General features: G+C 44.0%; 1 protein-coding gene and 1 long non-coding RNA gene across 2 annotated transcripts in view; one reads left to right on the forward strand and one right to left on the reverse strand.

The window, feature by feature from the left end:
• The window catches only part of LOC130096225 (NACHT, LRR and PYD domains-containing protein 12-like), a 218,279-nt gene that overhangs the window by 109,110 nt on the left and 92,905 nt on the right, over positions 1-16,264 (reverse strand). The window lies entirely within an intron of this gene.
• Positions 13,275-13,832, forward strand: LOC130100680 (uncharacterized). The gene is made up of 2 exons (XR_008808913.1): positions 13,275-13,516; positions 13,594-13,832. It is a non-coding gene; the product is annotated as an uncharacterized LOC130100680 (long non-coding RNA).

Below are 16,264 nucleotides of genomic sequence, written 5' to 3' on the forward strand. Positions count from 1 at the left end.
TGGGTTTGCTGTACGGCTTTTGAAGGCCTTAGATCTTCTATCATGTAATCGAACAGCAATAGAGAAAGATACAGGCACACTGGGTTCCCGCTTGTTATGTAAACATTTAAGAAAGTTACTGTTGTCATAGCGGAGACCCGACACATATCACTGAGAGCTGGTATCAGTTGTTTTTGGTTCACCTCGGGCCGATGGAGGAGGGTGTGAGCCCTGGCGCTGTGGCAGAGGCCGAAGAGCTCTCACAGGAGGAGGGGGAGGGCGAGCTGGGCCCACAGGCTTTGGTGGTTGTGGGGCCTGCCGCTTTTTGGTTGACATCTGGGGGCTTGCAGCAAAAGAGTGGGATAGTTTGGTTCCAGCAAACACCAGTTCTTCCATTTTCTCTGAGAAGCACAGAAGTGGAGATGCTGGAGATAGAGAAAATGTGTCTGGTGAGACGGGCTGTTGCTCTGGTGTTATCGGCTGTAATATGCTGTCCTGGTTTCCCTGGCTGTTTTCCAGAAAGTCGTCCTTGAGTGCTGAATCTTGGAGCAGTTCTAGTATGTCACAGTCTGTCTGTGGTGAGCTCTGTGGGCGGGGCTCAGCTGAGATTGTGTCCGTGAGCAGAAGTTGTTGTGGCTGCATGGTGTTATCATTGTCCTTGTGTGACGTGTCAATCGCATGTCCATTCAGGTGCTGAAGTGAAGTCCTGTGGTCATTCATACTGTGTCCAGGTATGTGTGTGCCATTCAGGTTGAGTGGATTGGCACAGACTGCAGAAGGATGATTGAGGGAGAAGCAGATATTGTCCTTTAGCACTCTTGAGCCAAGTTTGTTTGGGTGGTGGCCATCCTGTTGAAACAGTTGCCTCTGACTCCAGAAAAGTTGTCAATGAAGTTTACTCCTTTTAAATAGCAGGTTTTTTGGAGCCATGTATTAAGCCCAAGCAACCGTGAAAACCTGTTTGTTCCTCTTGCTGGGAGTGGTCCACTGATGAATGTTTGAACTTTCAGTCTTTTAAGTGTTTCAAAAAGTTCATTGAAATCCTTCTTAAGGAGTTCTGACTGCTCTTTATGAATATCATTTTTCCCCACATGAATGATGAGTCGATTTGCAGTTTTATGTTTCATCAGAATGTTCTGAAGTTCCCTGTTTACATCAGAAGTTGTTGCTTGTGGAAGGCAGCATGTAGTTGTATCCCTGCTACTAATGTTTTTGATTATGGAGTCACCCACTATCAGAGTCCTGTGCTCGGCTGCGCTCTGAGCTGAGAGCCGCTGTCTGCTCGACCTTGAGCCCCAGTTAGCAGTGTTAGCTACTTGCCTTACATTTGACAATTCCCAGGTGTCACTCATGCATTTTGTTGAACATTTCTTGTCTCAGCTGATTTGGAGCAATGAGCTTATTTGCTTTCAATAACAGACCATCTTCATAACTGATTTCCTCTCGATATGTCCAGTATTCCTGTATTGATCTTGGCATCATAGATCGTTCTTTCGCCCATCCATTCAGCACTGCCTTTTTTAACATTTGCATCTCTGCATCCTCTGCTGTTGCTTTTCTGAAAGCATCCAGTTTTTCTTCTGAAATAGGAAGTTGTGACGTAATCCAGTTCACTGCTAGATCCTCTTCCAGCAGATTTTCCTTCTGTTTGTGTAAATATGCACGACTTAGAGCATCTGCTATGTATAGTCCCTTACCAGGTTTGTACATCACCTTCAGATTGTATCTCTGTGGCCGTAAAAGCATTCTTTCTAATCTAATAGGAGCCTGATGCAGCGGCTTCTTACTCTCTAATGGCTTGTGATCACTTTCAATCATGATTTCCTTTCCGTACACATACTGGTGAAATTTCTCACAACCATAAACGGCCAACAACTCCTTTTCAATGTGTGCGTATCTACGCTGACAGTCGTTCCGAGCTCTCGAGCCGTAAGCCACTGGCCTTCCTTCTTGCAGAATCACAGCTCCTAGTCCTTCTGAACTGTCATCTACCGACAACGTGACCGGTTTGCTCACATCACAGAGTTTCAAAGTAGGACTTTGAGTAACCAAATATTTCAGTTTTTCAAAACTTTGCTGTTGAGCATCCTCCCAGCGCCACTCTGTCTCTTTCTCCAGCAATTTCCTCAAAGGTGCACTTATGTCAGACATATTGGGAATGAACTTTGCCAGATATTGCTCCACTCCCAGAAATCTTTGCAGTTCTGGCTTGCTTTGTGGTGGTGGGATTTCAGTCACTGCCCTTACCTTTCCTTCATCTGGCTTCACTCCTTGAGCACTCAGTATGTGTCCTATGTATTTGATCTCTGTCATTCTTATTTTGCACTTGTTCCTGAAAGACTTCTGACGCTGATGATATACCGAAAGGTAACCTAAGAAAACGGTATCGCCCAACTGGTGTGTTCATTGTGCAAAGCTTTGAACTTTCATGATCCATCTTTATCTGCCAAAACCCCTGATTCGCGTCTAGCACAGAAAAGTACTTTGCATTCGGAATTCTTGAGACCACATCTTCTACTGTCAGCATTGGATAATGCTCTCTTTTTATTGCCAGATTAAGATCTTTAGGATCCATACAAACGCGCATTTTCTTCGATGTAACTACAGTTGCCATGCTGTTGACCCATTCAGTTGGCTCAGTTTGCTTTGCGATGACCCCCATCTGCTCCATTCTTTGCAGTTCTTCATCCACTTTCTCTCGCAGAGCTACAGGTATCCTTCTCGGCGCATGCACAACTGGTCTGATATTTGGATCAATTTGTATGTGGTGTTCTCCTGGTAAACAGCCTAGTCCTTCAAATAGATCGTCAAAATCCTTGAGAATGTCTCTGCTCTTTTCAATTTCACAGTCTTTTAATCATGCCCATTTTTTGACATGCAGATCGTCCTAGAATGACAGATGCATCATGCTTCATTATTTCAAATAGGATTTTGTATTTCTGTCCTTTACACACAATTTAGTGCTTTCTTGCCCAATGGCGCCATCTTGTGTCCAGAATATGTAACGAGTTTGCAGCTGGACCTCTGCCGTCTCCCTGCTGTGTTTAGCAACTTGTACACACTTTCTGACATGACATTACATTCAGCTCCTGTATCCAGTGTCACTTTTACATCATTCTTGTTTATCTGGATTGTCTCGATCCATTGTTCATCCTCATTACTTGAGTTGATGGACATTACATTTCTTTCTTTTTCCACTGTTACTGTACCAATAAACATGTTACCATCTTGTTCAATCACGTGCATTCTTTTACTCTGACTCTGCAGGTCTTAGGAATTACACATCTTTGCAAAATGATTTTTCTTCTGACAAGACTTGCATGTTTTCCCGTAGGCTGGGCATTTCTGTACTCGTGTTGCCGCATCCTTTCTCATCACTGACGTCTGCTCTGATTTGGTGTCTCTTTTCTTTGGCTTTATGGATTCAACTTTGTGTACAGTTACTTCATCATTGAGTGCTTTCATCTGACTCGACGTGATCTCGCTGGCCCTGCAAATGTCTATGGCCTTTTCCAATGTGAGATCCGTTTCTCTTAGAAGCCTGCCTTTTAGTTGATCCTCTCTTATGCCACATACAATCCTATCACGAATTAATGAATCGTGGAGATCACCAAACTCACAGTCTTTAGCTTTGCTTTTCAGATCAGTGACGTACATGTCGATTGTTTCAGCAGGCCCTTGCGATCTCGTGAAAAACACATGTCTGATGTACGGTAGGTTTTTTCGAGGCTCACAGTAATTTTTAAACTTGTCTTTTAGTACTTGTATTTTATTTTTCTCCTCTTCTGAGACCTCAAATGTATTACATACTTGTATGGCCTCTTCCCCCGCCACGTGCAGAAATGTAGCACACCGCACCGCCTCAGACTTCTCTGCTACTCCGCTAGCTAGCGAGAAAAGATTGAACCTCTGTATCCAGTTCCTCCTATTTTCCGAGAGATTTCCTTGCAGGATCAATGGCGGCGGTGGCTGTAACTGTGCCTCTGTTTCTGCCTTTATATCCGTTTTATTCTGACACCATGTTCTGTTCTTTAGACCGACAGACGAACATCAGACCCTGCGTCATCAACCAACTTTATTATACTCCAGTAACAAAACATACACACGTGACTCTGGATGTCATTATATCAGATGACCACTAGATGTCCTCATGACCTCATATATGTATAACATATCTAATATGTTACAATAGCACGAGATCCAAACTCTTGTTTTACCTAACGTTAATTAGATTGCAATGAGCGGAATTGGAATAGTTCAAATTCAAACCTGCCTCAAGCCTAATGGACCTAAACGACAGACTGTGAAATGTTCCACTCACATGTACAGTCAGATGTTCTTTGTTTGTGTAAGTAAATCGAACCAGTGACTAAACGGTCAACTTCACATTGTTTCTACTTTTACTAAGTGGACTGAACATGTCATCTCCCTTTTTTAAATGATATAAGGTAATTAGAATATAACGATAATAACTATTTTACAGAAAACTGCACCAATGGAGCTTATATTCCGACACTTGCTGGAGCGTAAGTGTCAGAGATGTCTGAAGGAAGGACCCAAGAGCGATGGCAGATTAACAATGTCTTTAATATAACAAAGGAATGCGCCTCGTAGGGCTAGCAACAGAAAGTCTCTCATTAAATGCTGCAAACAATAGAGATGTAACCCTGGATGGGGCTGGCGGGTCCCGGAGTGGCAACACAGGAGAAAAGCAGAGCCACAACAGCAGCGGTAGGGACTCAGGTAAGGAACCCGTCTCTAGTCTTCAGTAGCAGGGTAACTGGGCAGATAATAGCTTTAGCGAACAAACAATCAGGGAAGCCTGCAGAACAGGACTCACCAAACAAGACAGGACCGGACAGGATAATCAGGTAACAGTCAGACTCGTACGCAATCATAGATAATAATCTGGCAAAGGAGAGGTGGAAAAAGGATCAAGAAGTAGGAAGACTAATCAGAGGTAAAGAGGTAGCAGGTGAGAAGAGGAAGAATGCAATAGCGATAATTGAAGAGGGCTGGCAGAGAATGAAGAGAGTAATAGTAAATGGGTGTGTCTGCACAGAGTGAGTGTGTGTGTGTATGTGTGAGTGAATGAATGAATGAAAGAAAATAGCGTGTGTGACCAGAAGAGGGAGACAGAGAAAGGAAGGAGAATACCAGGATCATGACAGTACCCCTTCCTCAACGAGCGCCACCAGGCGCTCCCGAGGATGGAGCCTGACGGGAGCGGTAGAAGTCATCAATGAGCGAGCGGTCCAGGACGTCCCGGGAGGGAATCCAGCTTCTCTCCTCAGGACCGTATCCCTCCCAATCGACCAGAAATTGATGACCGCGGCCTCGAGGACGGACATCCAATAACCTGCGAACTCTATAGACGGGAGAACCCTCAACGCGAATGGGATGAGGTGCAGGACGGGTCGGGGCGCGTATGACAGGTTTTACGCAAGACACGTGAAAGACTGGATGAATACGTCGGAGATTGGGAGGAAGTTTAAGCCTGATAGTGACAGGGCTCATGACCTTAGAAATACGAAAAGGTCCAATGAATTTGGGGGCCAATTTGCGAGAAACGGACTGTAACGGGAGGTTAAGGGTGGAGAGCCACACCCTCTGACCACAAGTATACCTAGGACTCTTAACGCGGTGTTTATTAGCAGCCCGACGAGTGAGGGAACGAGAATGACATAACGCTGATCTCACCCTTCTCCATGTGCGTCTACAGCGGCAAATAAAAGCCTTGGCCGACGGGACACTAGAATCAGAGTCTTGGGACGGAAAAAGCGGCGGTTGATACCCAAGACAGCTATGGAAAGGAGACAGGCCGGTGGCGGAGGACGGAGCAGAATTGTGCGCGTACTCAGCCCAAGGAAGCTGTTCAGTCCAAGACGCGGGGTTGCGGAACGCAAGACTGCGCAGAATGCGTCCAACAATCTGATTAGCGCGCTCGGCCTGACCATTGGTTTGCGGGTGAAAACCGGAAGAGAGACTAGGGGACGCACCGATTAGTCGACAAAATTCTTTCCAGAATTGAGAAGTGAACTGGGGTCCCCTGTCAGAAACGATATCTGAGGGGAGACCGTGAATCTTGAAGACATGATCGACGACAGTCTGTGCAGTCTCTTTGGCGGAGGGGAGCTTAGGAAGAGGGATAAAATGAGCGGCTTTGGAAAACCTGTCAACGACCGTGAGGATAACAGTATTTCCCCCCGAGGAGGGAAGTCCTGTTATAAAATCGAGCGCGATATGAGACCACGGACGGGACGGAATAGGAAGCGGCCGGAGAAGTCCAGCGGGCGGTGAATTACTGGGTTTGGTCTGAGCACAGACAGAGCAAGACGCAACGAACCGGCGGATATCACGTTCGCGGGTGGGCCACCAAAATCTTTGGCGGATAGCAGCAAGAGTTCCTCTTACTCCGGGATGAGCGAACAGCTTAGAGGAATGCCCCCATTGCAGGACGGCAGAGCGCGCAGCGACAGGAACAAACAACAAATTCCTAGGACACTGACGAGGAACGGTGACAAGGGAAAGAGCTCGTTTGACTAGTCGTTCGATTCCCCAGATGGAAGCACCGAGGACGCATCCCTGAGGAAGGATCTCTTCCTTGACAGGGACCTCCTTGGGGGAAGCGAACTGGCGAGAAAGCGCGTCGGGCTTGAGATTCTTCGAACCGGGGCGATAAGAAATGGTAAAATTGAAACGACCAAAAAATAACGCCCAACGAGCCTGACGAGCGTTAAGACGCTTAGCAGATCGGATGTACTCGAGATTTCTGTGGTCGGTCCAGACTATGAATGGAACGGAGGAGCCCTCTAGCCAGTGACGCCACTCGCCCAACGCTAAACGAATGGCCAACAGTTCGCGGTTACCCACGTCGTAATTGCGTTCAGACGGTGTAAGGCGGTGAGAAAAATAAGCGCACGGATGAACCTTGCCGTCAGTGGGAAGGCGTTGGGAGAGGATGGCCCCGACGCCCACCTCTGACGCGTCCACTTCGACGATGAATTGGTTGGAGGTATCAGGAGTAGTGAGAATGGGAGCGGAAGTAAACAAAGACTTGAGATGATCAAAGGCTGTCTGGGCAGCCCGAGACCACTCAAAACGAGACTTAACGGAGGTGAGTGCGGTTAGAGGCGCGGCTACCTGACTAAAATTGCGGATAAACCGTCTGTAAAAATTCGCAAACCCCAGAAAACGCTGAAGAGCGACGCGAGAGTCAGGCACCGGCCACCCGGTAACAGCCTGCACCTTAGTAGGGTCCATGCTGATCCCCTCCGCCGAAATGACAGAACCGAGAAACGTGACAGACTGGGCGTGAAACATGCACTTCTCTGCTTTTACAAACAGACGATTCTCTAGAAGCCGTTGGAGAACCCGACGAACGTGCTGGACGTGCACCTGGAGAGAAGGGGAGAAAATCAAAATATCATCCAAGTAAACGAAAACAAATATATTGAGCATATCTCTCAAAACATCATTCACCAGAGCTTGGAACACGGCGGGAGCGTTGACCAACCCGAACGGTAAAACCCGATACTCGAAGTGCCCAAGTGGAGTGTTAAACGCAGTTTTCCACTCGTCTCCCTCCTTAATGCGCACCAAATGGTACGCATTGCGTAAATCCAGCTTTGTGAAAATCTTTGCGCCCTGCAGAACCTCGAAGGCGGATGACATAAGGGGAAGAGGATAGCGATTCTTCACCGTTATGTCATTCAGCCCACGATAGTCAATGCAAGGGCGCAAAGAACCATCCTTCTTTTTCACAAAGAAGAATCCAGCACCGGCGGGAGAGGAGGACGAGACAATGGTACCGGCTTCTAAGGATTCAGAGAGATATTTCTCAAGGGTTTCGCGTTCTGGGGCTGATAAAGAATATAGCCTCCCTCGAGGGGGCGTTGTGCCGGGCAGGAGGTCGATACCGCAGTCATAGGGTCTATGAGGAGGGAGAGAAGTGGCCCGGGAACGGCTGAAGACCGCCCGCAAATCATGGTACTCCTCCGGCACCCCAGACAAATCACCTGGATCCTCCTGAAACACAGAAACAGAGGAAACGGGAGGAACAGCAGACACTAAACACTTAACATGACATGATAATTTCCATGAAAGAATAGAACCCCTGGCCCAATCGATCTGAGGATTCGGTTCCACAAGCCAAGGATGGCCCAACACAACAGGAATATAAGGAGAATGAAAAATTAAAAACGAAATTGTCTCTCGGTGATTACCCGAGACAGTAAGACTCACCGGTATGGTAGCACGGTGAACCTTCTCGAGGACACTGCCATCGAGAGCGAAAACAGAAGTGGGCTGATTTAAATCAATTAAAGGAATACCCTGTTCAAGAGCCCAGGCTTCATCAATAAAACTTCCCTCAGCTCCCGAGTCGATTAGGGCTTGACATGAAACGGAGGAGCCCGGCCAGTGGAGAGCAGTAGAAAAAGTAGTGCGGGTTCTGAGTGGAGGGACAAGGGCAGTAGCGCTCGCCAGTAACCCTCTCTCTACTGGCGAGCGTTGGCTTTTAGTTGACATGTCGACACATAGTGACCAGCCGACCCGCAGTAAAGGCAGAGTCGATTAGTGATTCGGCGTTCGCGTTCAGCGGTGGTAATGCGAATCCCTCCCAGCTGCATAGGCTCCGTCCCAGCACTTGCGGAGGAGGAAATGGTGGTAGCGGGGAGCGGAGAAAGGAGAGCGGACTCCATACTGCGAGATCTACGCCGGAGCTCGAAACGCTTGTCGATGCGAATGGCCAGGTCGATCAAAGCGTCAAGACGAGTAGGAAGTTCCCGGGAGATTACCTCATCCTTAATGTCTGCATTGAGTCCCTCCAAAAAACGAGCGACCTGGGCGGGTTCGTTCCATCCGCAGGAAGTAGCGAGAGTGCGGAATTCAATAGCAAAGTCGGGAACCGAACGTCTACCTTGACGAAGAGATGAGAGAAGACGAGAAGCCTCTGTTCCATGAGCGGAGCGGTCAAAAACTCGGGTCATCTCTTCTCTAAACAGCGAATACCGGTCTAAACAGTCCGACTCGGCGTTCCAAACCGCCGTGCCCCATTCGCGAGCCCTTCCGGTGAGCAAGGAGACAATATAGGCGATCCGGGCTCGATCCTGGGAGTAAGTGACTGGTTGAAGAGAAAACACCACCTCACATTGTGTCAAAAAGGAGCGACATTCTGAAGGCTCACCGGCATAACAGGGCGGATTGTTAACCCTGGGCTCATGAACGTCTTGAGATCTGGGTGGAGGATCAAGCCGGAGATGGTGAATCTGCTCGGAAAGGTCGGTCATCCGAGCCGCTAAGGACTCCACTGCGTGTCTGGTAGTGGACAGTTCCTCCTCGTGACGGCCCAGCATGGCTCCTTGATGCTCAATCGCCATCTGAATGGAGTTTTCCATCGCTGGGTCCATTTTGGCCAGATTATTCTGTCAGAGATGTCTGAAGGAAGGACCCAAGAGCGATGGCAGATTAACAATGTCTTTAATATAACAAAGGAATGCGCCTCGTAGGGCTAGCAACAGAAAGTCTCTCATTAAATGCTGCAAACAATAGAGATGTAACCCTGGATGGGGCTGGCGGGTCCCGGAGTGGCAACACAGGAGAAAAGCAGAGCCACAACAGCAGCGGTAGGGACTCAGGTAAGGAACCCGTCTCTAGTCTTCAGTAGCAGGGTAACTGGGCAGATAATAGCTTTAGCGAACAAACAATCAGGGAAGCCTGCAGAACAGGACTCACCAAACAAGACAGGACCGGACAGGATAATCAGGTAACAGTCAGACTCGTACGCAATCATAGATAATAATCTGGCAAAGGAGAGGTGGAAAAAGGATCAAGAAGTAGGAAGACTAATCAGAGGTAAAGAGGTAGCAGGTGAGAAGAGGAAGAATGCAATAGCGATAATTGAAGAGGGCTGGCAGAGAATGAAGAGAGTAATAGTAAATGGGTGTGTCTGCACAGAGTGAGTGTGTGTGTGTATGTGTGAGTGAATGAATGAATGAAAGAAAATAGCGTGTGTGACCAGAAGAGGGAGACAGAGAAAGGAAGGAGAATACCAGGATCATGACAGTAAGTGTGTCTGCCACAATGGCCTCCACTGTTGCTTGCTGGACTCTAGGATTGGACATCATCACTGCCTCTGGAATATTAAATTCCAGAATTATGCAGAAATGGTTTAAAAAGTACTGGTAATACAGGTTTTTGAGTCACTAACATATTGGGCTTACTTTTTATGACCTTCATAATGTTCAAGTTTTGCAGTGGTCTCTTCCCTTTCTTCCCCTTCAGACTAAACTCCTTCCAGACACTGTAGGAGGCCAGTGCCTGCGTCACCCGCCGGGGGTTTTCCCCAGGGTTTGGACCTGCAACAAGACTGAAATGGTGTGTCTACAAGATGGAATACATTTTCAAAATGGTTTGTTATTTAACTTAATTCTAACACTTTTTTGGCATTTCACGGGTAGTTCACAATTAACATACCACTCTATTCTGAAATGTCTCATTCAAATAAAGGTAACAACTAAGTTTCAAATTATGTTTTGCATTCACCATTCTTCTGGATGTCTCTAGGAGGCGTTGGTCTTAATGATGCATCAAGAATTGTATAATCTTCAGGTCTTGATTGCGTTAGTGTGATTTGTTTGTTTGGTTTAAATGCTGGGGGAAATGGCAGCTGAGGTTCCACTGTAAATTAGAAATGAAATGTACTGGTATTGGTATCAATCAACTAATGACATTGTGGTATTCTGAAAACCCCCAAACACTTTTTAATATGAAAATGTGCACAAGTGGTAAAGTAAAATAATTAAAACTAAGAAAGGCCTACCAGTTGTTGTACAGTTCACCCGGCTCTTCTTTTTGGGGTGAGGGACTGAAGAAGTATCTTAAAAAAAAAAAAAGATTTTTGAATTACTTTAATTGTTTACTTGTAAACTTTTTTTCACATGCTCAGGTTCATACCTTCATCGGAGCTGCTGAGACACACTGGTGTTTTCTCCTCTTGGGAACGTCACCGGAGCTCTCCACAGAAGACTGCACAGCTGCTCTTTTGGGCCACTTTCAGCAGTTTCATAGTCACCTGAAGTAAAAATACAGCGAGTATAATTTAGCATTCCTTAACAGTAGTTGCACTAACATTTTGTTTGAATGGTCCTTTAAAGTAAAATGAAATACCTGTTTTTGCAAACACTCTGACCCTGTGCCTGGTCCATTTTTTTTTATCAGGTAGTTCAAGCCTTTTAATTTTTTTGGTCACATTAATTGGTGGCCAGTAACCGTATTGCACCTGCATTAAAATAGTACAATTAAATTATGAAATAAATATTGTAGAAGTAGAAAATGAATTCAAACTGTAATATGAAAGCAAGAGTACCTGAAAATCTAACTCAAGTAAAAAGTTAGATGTAAATGTTAATAATTCAGAATTGTACTCAAAACATGCTAAATGGAAGTAACATTCGGTGGGAGAACAATGTGTTAAATTTGAAAAGAGAAAGATGAGGGGAAAAAAGAGAAGAGTTGTCCTTACAATGAAGGCATGTAAATAATTTTGTAAAAAAAAGATTAAAAGCGCTTTACAAAAAATGTGCATGAATAATTTGAAAGATGCACTGTTATGTTCCATAAAAGAAAGAATTGTCCATTTTGATTTTCATAGTGAATGTAAAGATATTTGTTAATGTATGTTGTTGTTACAAGTGAGATTTAATACCTCATCTTCTTCAAAAAGCCAGGTCTGTAGTACCAAATCACAAGTCCCCTCCTCCAAAAATTCAACTATTGCATACATTCTGCAAGAAGCAAGAAAAATCATTATAAATGGAAAAGAAGCTAATTATATTTACCTATCGCCTCAAATCACATCATATGACAACCTATTACCTTTGATTATAACTTGTGGAGCAATGACAGAAAAATCACACTCCTGTCTTCTGGATTCATCTTTATCGCATGTTTTGTGAGTTCTGATGTTGGAATCCACTTGATAGTGTTGTTTTTTTGGTTGTATGTGTAGGCACCAATCAAAAATGACGTGCATGGGCTGTGGACCAGAGGGTACGGTTTACTGTACACACGGCAAAGCTCTTTCTTCCTTGTCTGGCACTTGAAGAACCTCACAGCATTGGCCCCCACTGAGGATGTATGCACAGTCTCGGGCCTTTGGTGAGATTTTCTGTACATTTGTATTGTTTGGAGTTTTTTTCTGTTTGCTCATCTCTTCCAGCCTCTTAGAAACCTGAATCAGTGGGTGTCTGCCAGAACGCACCATCTTCTTCAGTGACTGCAGGTAGTTTTCAAACATGAAGGCACTACAATTTTCCAGACAACCAAAGTGTTCTGCTTCACTTGCTATGTGCAGCATGGTATGGGTGTTGTACACGAGGAACTCCTGTCCATAGAGTGTCCTACCTTTTTCCACAAAGAATTGCAGCAGTTCATTGGCATATTTGGAAAGTTCCTGCACAAGACTTGGACATACTAGGATTGCCATGGCCACACTGAAAGAAAGGAAGTGTAAGTACAGGTCATCTGGCAGTATTCCTTTCAACACAATCTTCCCTGTGTATAAAAGGACCTGACGAAACTCGGCTGCTTTCCATCTGTCCAGCTCCTCAAGACCCCTAGGCTTTCGCACAGATGCAGATGGTATGCAGTTCCGGAGAGACAGCAGTCTTGCACTAATCTCTTTGGTTTGGCTGGCCGAAACCCTCACAGCTCTGTCTCCTCTGGTCCAGATGAGCAGGAGCCTTTTCATTACACGAGACAAGCCTGGTGCTTGTAATCAATGGGAGAGCACCGCACCATGTCTATGGGGAGGTGAGACACAGGTGTGTTCCCATGGTGATGCTGAAACTGTGTTTGATTCCTGAATGCTTCATCTGTCCGGAGTATGAGGTCAGCAGTCTCTTGGTATGTGACTCTGTTTAACCACACACCTTTTTGCTCACATCGGTCACAGCCAAAGTACCCGGAATACAGTTTAATATTGTTCACTAATCCACGAGCTGGAGCATCACACACAAAGCACCTCAGATTGACTTTTATTTTTCTTCCCATGAAGGTAATCCCGTCATTCATCAGATGACCAGGTCCCTTACAGTGTCTTCCAAAAAGCCAAGATCTGTTGGTCGACTTGCACCACATGTCAGAGCCGTGGGGGAAATGGTAACAGGATCTAGCATGACTGCACAAAGGACTGGCCACATACATGTTTTGGAGCTTTTGTACAGTGGTAATCCATCAACGTTCAGGGATAAATCAACACAGTGGAGTTTACTTCATCAAGTGGGTAACTTTCTAACGTTTCTTGTCATTTCTGTTTTAGTGGAAAGTAAACGTATTCCATTCCAGATGATTGCTGTGTGTCAAGTTGCCGGGGAGTGTGCAAAAGGGTCCGGGCAGTTGAGCGTAATTCACTGTGTCCATGCCTTTTTAACAATTTAAGAAGGTTGTCAAGTGCATTGTGTTTTATCTGGTATTCAATGGCCCAAGTGGACAGCTCTTCTGCCAGTGACATGTCCTCACTGTCGTCGTCTTCAAGGTGAAAGGCCAAGGATTCATTCAAGCTGTTAATTACCTCCCATGTTGTTGCTATTGGCTGTTCTCTTGCATTTTCAGAGTGCAAATGGTGTTCAGTGTCAGATGAATATTCCCCACAATTCTGCTCCATATCCACTGACATTACTACTCCGTCAGCACCTTCTGATTGTTCTTCAAGTGGAAGATCAAGTGATTGTACTTCACCGGCTGGATTAGTCTCCAGGTGAGATGGCGATCTGGACAATGCCTGCCTTGTGGTTCTCCAAGCATGCACATATGTCCTGTGCATCTCTCTCTTCTCAGAGCTCATTCTAGGAGAGTAGCATTTATTTCATTTATATTTAATTTGTACACCCTTTTTTACCCAATCTGAGCTTTCAAGTTAGTTAAATTGTTTTAGGGATCACTGATTATCAGATTTTATTTTTAAATATTGTATTTTTGTAATGTTTGGTCCTTTTGTGATCTTTCAGCACTAAAACCAAATCCTACTAGAAAGAACATGTTAATGTAAATTTGTAAATATCTTACCTTGTAGTGTTGAAAGCAAAATTAAAGAACTTATGGACAAAAACTGCAACACATCAATGTGAATGGCTTGTTATATTTAGGCACTTGCAATAGATATTAATTGGCAAAATGTTACTTTGCTATATATTGAACAATTCACTTGAAATTAAATTGCAAATATATATAAAAAAATCTATTTATCAAGTTGGAAGTTTTGCAGTGTTCTCTTCATTTCTGAATCTACATAAATAGCCTATGTATGGATAGTTGTCCCATCGCAAAAAAATGACCAAATATAAATATCCGATGTAAGTTTAAAAATAAAATATACAACATATATTACTGACAACACATTTAGGAGCAGCTAAGTAATATTACTTACCTTGAAATTAAAACTGAGGCGGCAGAGGAAGACAATCCAAAATCTAATAAAACAAAGTAGTTAAAAAATATATTAATCAAACCTGGTAACAGTCCTAAAGTTTCATGTTACATTTATGCTGCATTATGCCAATAAATACTGAAAACTTGTCTGATAGTTAGTCAAAACATGTACTTACGAAACCAAAGCTCTTAAAAGTCTTAGCTCTTAAAAGACCTTTTGGGGTGTACAGTATCGGGCTGCTGTGGACACGTGCAAAAGAAAAAAAGAAAACCAATAAAAAAGGCTGAATATGAGTGTGATGGGCCTTTATACGAGTTCATATGTGTGAACTATCCCTCTCAGTCAGAGCGCATTAGAGCAAATGACGTCATACATCGAACGGTATTAATTTGTAAATTGTCCCTAGTTAATTTATTTTTTGTTTAAATTTATAATTTGAATATAAATTGAATTAATTTAAATGTTAATGTAATGTAAAGGGTTAAAGATGATTCCAAAAAGATATAAATGGTCTTCAAAGTCTACACCCAACTGTGACCGTAGTAATAAGTTGATGAAGTGAACCACATCTTTCCAGGGGTGGTAAAAGTACTCAAAAGTTATACTCGAGTAAAAGTATATGTACCTAAATAAAAAATTACTCCAGTAAAAGTAGAAAGTCCTCCATTCAAACATCACTTGAGTAAAAGTACAAAAGTATCCGATTTCGTACTTAAGTACCGAAAGTAAAAAGTAAATATTCAAATTAACTGTAAATATCAATAATTAGGCAGATCAATTGTTTTGGGAGTGATATGCAATGTTTTATTTGAACAAATGATAAGATTAGATACTGCAATTAAGAATTTGTTGGCTAGCTGTTTACAAGGCACGTTTCAATATGAAATCACTTGGCTAACAATAGTAACATTAAAGCAACACTAAAGAACTTTTCCTCTGCGGTCCCCCTACAGGTTAGAAGCGGCATTGTCCGTTACCGCTGTCGTAATTTAGCCTACCAGAGCCTACTGTCGCACGCATGCTCGCTGTTTATCCACTGTTTATCCAGCACCGGCTTTAGAGTGAATGATGTCCAATTGTAACGCTTGCCGTAAAGCAAATCAAATTTGTAGTTTTCTTATGTCTCATTCGAACTACAGAAACGCGACCCGATCTGGCAAACTTATATAGTGTGGTTCTAGCAGATATAGGACCACAAAGCTAAGGCAGAAGTGCCTTTCACCCTGTTACGACTTGATGAACCGCTGAAACGATTTTGGAAACATTATTTTAAGGTAAATTAGTGTTGCTTTAACGTCAACTCACCTCAATATGTTTTCTCAGATTTGAGGGTGAAGTTTTGAATGCTGAAATTTAATTCACCCGTGGCAGGCAAAGAAGACATTTCAGCCGATATTAATCTCCCTTGATTTCAGTGAATTCGAACACATCATTGATATATGGCCATGGGTGATCTCTGTCGGAAATCTTGGGATCATTGCTGGCAGCGAGAGCTGCACCTTCACCGGTTTCTGCAGTCAATGGCGAACTGACTGCTGTGAGCTTATGCTGGCAAAGAGCTTGCGCGTTCTTTTTTTCAAAAGAAAAACAAGTTTTTCATTGGTTTGGAAAGCCAGTGTAATAAATACTTGGAGCGGGCATGGGGAAATGTATCGGAGTAAAAAGTAAACTTTGTCTTTAAAATTGTAGTGGAGTAAAAGTGAAAGTAGATGCAAATAAAACATACTCAAGTAAAGTACAGATCCCCGAAAAAAATACTTAAGTAAAGTAACAAAGTATTTTTACTTCATTACTTACCACCACTGCATCTTTCTACAAACAAAGGTGTATTATTGTGACTTGGCCAAAAAGCTA

This window comes from Rhinichthys klamathensis, unplaced genomic scaffold, assembly GCF_029890125.1.
Source record: "Rhinichthys klamathensis goyatoka isolate OS25496 unplaced genomic scaffold, OSU_Roscu_1.1 h1tg000011l_1, whole genome shotgun sequence".
Classification (NCBI taxonomy): Eukaryota; Metazoa; Chordata; class Actinopteri; order Cypriniformes; family Leuciscidae; genus Rhinichthys; species Rhinichthys klamathensis.